This window comes from Barbus barbus (assembly GCF_936440315.1).
Source record: "Barbus barbus genome assembly, chromosome: 40".
Lineage (NCBI taxonomy): Eukaryota > Metazoa > Chordata > Actinopteri > Cypriniformes > Cyprinidae > Barbus > Barbus barbus.
Window position 1 is genome coordinate 5063234 of NC_136718.1, and position 5678 is coordinate 5068911.

A 5678-nucleotide genomic window follows, 5' to 3' on the forward strand; every position below is an offset into this window, starting at 1 on the left:
ACGTGGGTGATGATCTGAGGCTTTATATCGCTCCACATTTCTACAATGCTTCAGCTGAGCTGCAAAGGGGTTCCAGGGATTTTTTTTTTTTTTTTTTATGTGCTGAAAATTTTTTTTTAGAGACAGTGCTCTAGGCCATTATTGCTCAAAGACATGCCTTGAATTTGAGCATTATGGATATAAGCTGTGAACATCTTCAGTGCCAAGACGGATGGATGTGTAAAGAAGCAGGTTGGGTGCTTGAAATGAAAACTTGTGCCTGCATCCCATCAGCTTGTCTGAAATAAAGCGGTGGGTGGCTTGGACTGTTGTAATTTCGGCTGTGACCGGTTTGATGGCCTGACAGGCCACCGTTCTGTTCAGATCTCAATATCCTTTTTATTTGTATCACGCAAACACAAAGCCACACATCACAACCACAATTATTTATGCAGATAGAGTTTGTCCGGGGTTTTCCTGCACTTGCTGCCTTTAGCTATCATATTGTTTTTTTGCACTTCGACTTTGAACTGCAGAATAATTTGTGTATTTAAAGGGACAGTCCAGCCAAAAATGACAATTCTATCATTTATTCATCTTCATGTCTATCCAAACCTATACAGAAGCGTATGTCCACCACAGAATAAAATATATTGCAACTGTGTCCTCACCATTGAACGTTTGTATCTCACAATTCTGGAAATCTTGGAATTCTGGTATTCCTCTCAGAATATATATATATTTTTTTAATTCAATTTTTGAACACCTGACCACATGCTCATGCTGAATTTTGAGCTCATATTTTTGAGGAAAAAAAATAGTCAGAATTGCAAGATTAAAAAAAAGAAGCAATGCCCATTATACACACACACACACACACACACACACACACATATATATATATATATATATATATATATATATATATTCTGTGGCTGAAATAGGCAAAGCTTCCATACAAACCACTTTCTTCTGAAGAGGAACATGAAAAAATGCTTTGGGGGACATTGGAAAACAAAAAGCATTGATTTCCAACAAACCCATTGACTGGACAAAATAAAATATTTATTTTATATTTCATAGAAGAAATAAAATCCTACCATTTTTGAACAATGTGAGGTTGAGTAAATAATGACTGAATGTTAATTTTTCCGTGACTGAGCATGAAAAACAGCAAAAGTGATAAAGAAAAAGCAGAATCTATTTCACAGAGCAATAGGGATAGAAAATGAAAGTAAAGATCTGTCAACAGTGTCTGAGAGTCTGGCAGGTGGCAGTAATGCACTGTTGATCACATTCCTCTTCTGTATTTACTCAAAGGGCCTTTCTTCACCTGGGGTTTTCCACTGTAGGGAAGTTTTCTGAAGAGTGGCTGGAAATCATTTATTACATTACATACAATGCGGTATTCATCTGTTTCTTTCATATTGCTCATTGTATTGTACATAGTTTTTGTTTGTTTCAACCAATGATTTTAAGGACTGATGATATATTTTAAATTCAGTCATCTTGATGGTTTGGGTGCAGGGTGCTGAGGGCCTGAGACGTTGTCTAAAATGTTCACTTTTTCTTTGAGGAACAGTCTCTGTAAACATGTATGTGTAACATTACCCGATTTTTCATTACACTTTACAAAAATATTATGTTATTTTAACTTATAAATAATATACGTTTTGATGTTAATTCACAAACACAATGTTAACACAACTGTTTATTATAAATGTTAAAATTGTATCAGTACATGTCGACTAGATTAATAAATGCTGTAAACGCATTGTTAGTGTATAGTTCATGTTAGCTAACTGTATTGAACGCTATTGTAAAGTGTTAATGAACAGTATGTCATAAAGACAGGAGTCTGAATGATGCTGAATAAATGATGCCGCTTTTTGAGAACTGAATGTTGTTGCTGCTTTTGTGTTTAGTTATTTGTCATGTCTTGTGTTGGTCATTCAAAACTGTAAATCTTTTACGTACAGGGTATATTTGTCAGCGTTGGCTTGTGAGTTAGATGTTAGGTTAGAATTAGTTTGTTGATTATAATGATGAAATAATGAAAGCATGTTGAGGCACACCTCCTCCCAGCCCTTGCGGTCAGATATAGTGAATTATGTATCTAAAATATGTAGATGACATACCCCCTGAGATTTTAATTTAATATTTTAAATTCATGTTTCTGTCGATTAATGGTCACATGGCATGCACATAAAATATTGTTCTTCCAAAACAAACAAAAAAAAGTTTTATTTTAAATGTAATTGATTAATTAATTAATGAATTCATTTTTATTTTACATTGAAAGATTGACCCCAATGAGTTGGCTTCTGGGCAAAATATCTATAATGCTTCCTCGAGTTATAAAGTTCATCTTCTGTTGTCCTCTCAGAAACAAATCCACCTTGTTTAGAGCTGTTTTGGCTTGTAAATGGTCCTTGGTCTGTATATATTTCTGTCCTGATTCAGACAAGATGACTTTGAGAAAAGTTCAAGTTCAAGTTTATTTGTATAGCGCTTTTTACGATACAAATCGTTGCAAAGCAGCTCTACAGGAAATTAAGTTTCCACAATATATTTACATATTGCAGAACCTTAATATATTTAACTTAACTAAAATTTGGTAATTCTGTATGTTGTCTGAGCGTTGGCATCCTCTGAGGGGTTGGCATCATCTTTTCTCAGGTGTTCGGTCATCTCAGATCATTTAAGGGTTGGATCCAGACTGAAGCTTCTGTAATTCCTAGTTACCACGGGATGTTAATCCTGTGACAGAAACCGAGAAACAAATAGAGACATAATCAGCGTAGCTGCTGTTCCATCTAAGCAAAAATGATTTGTTCAACCCAAGCTAAAGAATAATAATAATGTACATTTGATCAGATATAACTGCAGTACAAGATTATAAGATGCATTATGTGAATGCTTGGCTAAAGAGATGTGTCTTTAATCTAGATTTAAACAGAGAGAGTGTGTCTGAACCCCGAACGTTATCAGGAAGGCTATTCCAGAGTTTGGAAGCCAAATGTGAAGAAGCTCTACCTCCTTTAGTGGACTTTGCTATCCTAGGTACTACCAAAAGTCCAGAGTTTTGCGACCTCAGGGAGCGGGTTGGATTATAGCGTGGTAGAAGACAAGTTAGGTACGCAGGTGCTAAACCATTTAGGGCCTTATAGGCAAGTAATAATATTTTGTAAATGATACGGAACTTAATAGGTAGCCAGTGCAGAGACTGTAAAATTGGGGTAATATGATCATATTTTCTTGACCTGGTAAGAACTCTAGCCGCTGCATTTTGGACTATCTGTAGCTTGTTTATTGAAGATGCAGGACAACCAGCTAGCAGTGCATTACAATAGTCCAGTCTAGAGGTCATGAATGCATGAACTAGCTTTTCTGCATCAGAAACAGGTAGCATGTTTCGAAGCTTGGCAATGTTTCTAAGATGGAAGAATGCTGTTCTTGTAACATGGACAAGTTGCTGTGTAATATAACACCCAGATTTTTGACTTTAGAGGACGTAACAGTGCATCCGTCTAGTTGCAAATTGTAATCCAAGAGATTCTGTGTACTGTTTTTTGGTCCAATAAGTAATATCTCTGTCTTATCTGAATTTAATAGGAGGAAATTATTGGTCATCCAATCTTTTACATTTTTTACACAATCTATTATCTTAGATAGTTGAGAAGTTTCATTTGGTCTTGTTGAGATATATAGTTGAGTATCATCAGCATAACAATGAAAACTAATCCTGTATTTTCTAATAATATTACCAAGGGGCAACATGTATATTGAAAATAGCAGAGGACCTAGGACATATCCTTGTGGTACTCCATACTTTACTGGTGATAATTGAGATGACTCCCCATTTAAATGAACAAAGTGGTAGCGATCGAACAGGTAGGATCTAAACCATCTTAAAGCCTGCCCTTGAATACCAGTATAGTTTTGTAATCGATCTATGAGTGTGTCATGCTCTATAGTGTCGAACGCAGCACTAAGATCAAGTAACCCTAGCAATGAGATGCAGCCTTGATCTGAAGCAAGAAGCAAGTCATTTGTAATTTTAACAAGTGCAGTTTCTGTACTATGGTGAGGCCTGAAACCTGACTGAAATTCTTCATAGAGATAATATTTTTGCAAGTAGGAACACAATTGAGCAGAAACAAATTTTTCTAAAATTTTAGATATAAACGGAAGATTTGAAATGGGTCTGTAATTTGCTAGTTCATTAGAATCTAGTTGTGGTTTCTTAATAAGAGGCTTAATAACCACCAGCTTGAATGGTTTTGGGACGTGACCTAAAGATAACGATGAGTTAATAATATTGAGAAGCGGTTCTTCTGCTACAGGTAACAACTCTTTCAGTAGTTTAGTGGGTACAGGATCTAATAAACACGTTGTTATCTATTTTATTAGTAAATAAATTCATAAAGTAATTACTATTAAACTGTGAGGGAATATTTAGATCGGGTGGTGTCTGTTTATTTGTTAGTCTAGCCACTGTGCTAAATAAGAACCTTGGATTGTTTTGGTTATTATCTATGAGTTTGCGGATATGCTCTGCCCTGGCAGCTTTTAGAGCCTGTCTATAGCTGGACATACTGTTTTTCCACGCAATTCTAAAAACTTCCAAGTTAGTTTTTCTCCATTTGCGCTCAAGATTACGAGTTTCTTTCTTGAGAGAATGGGTATAACTGTTGTACCATGGCGCAGTACGTTTTTCTCTAACCTTTTTCAATTTGATGGGGGCAACAGCTTCTAACGCATTAGAGAAGACAGTGCCCATGTTGCTAGTCATTTCGTCTAGTTCATGTGTATTTATGGGTACACAGAGCAGTTGAGATAAATCAGGCAGGTTGTGAATCTGTCTTTGGTGGCTGGAACAATAGTTCTGCCCGGATGATAACTCGGAGCCATATAATTATTATTAGTAATACGCAGCATGCACGATACAAGGAAATGATCAGTAACATCATCACTTTGAGGTACGATATCTATATCGTAAAGATCAATTCCATACGATATAATTAAATCTAGCGTATGATTAAAACGATGAGTGGACCCGGTGACGTTTTGCTTGACTCCAAAAGAGTTTATTAGGTCAGTAAACGCAAGTCCTAATGCATCATTTGTATTATCAACGTGAATGTTAAAATCTCCGACAATTAGCACTTTATCAACATTAACTAATAGATCTAAGAGGAAATCTGCAAATTATTTTAGGAAATCTGTATATGGCCCTGGCGGTCTATACACAGTAGCCAGAGCAAGAGATAGGAGAGATTTATTTTGCATATCTAACAGTGTGACATTAAGTATCTGCTCCAAACCATTCAAAATTTATAACAATTTAAGTTGGAAATGTCATTTTCAGGCCTATACTCAAAAAGTGGAACCGACAGTTAACAGGTTAAGCAGAAGTAGTTCGAATGAGTTAAACCTCCTGTATCCAGTTTTCTGAGTAACATTGAGAATATCACTATATATTGTTGCAACACCGCCGCCACGACCAGTCTGACGGGGCTCATGTTTATAACAGTAGCTTGGTGGAGTAGACTCATTTAGACCAAAATATTCATTTGGTTTCAGCCAGGTTTCAGTCAGACAGAGTACATCAAATTTATTATCTGTGATCATTTCATTTACAATAACTGCTTTGAGTGCGAGTGATCTAATGTTTAGGAGCCCAAGCTTTAAAAATA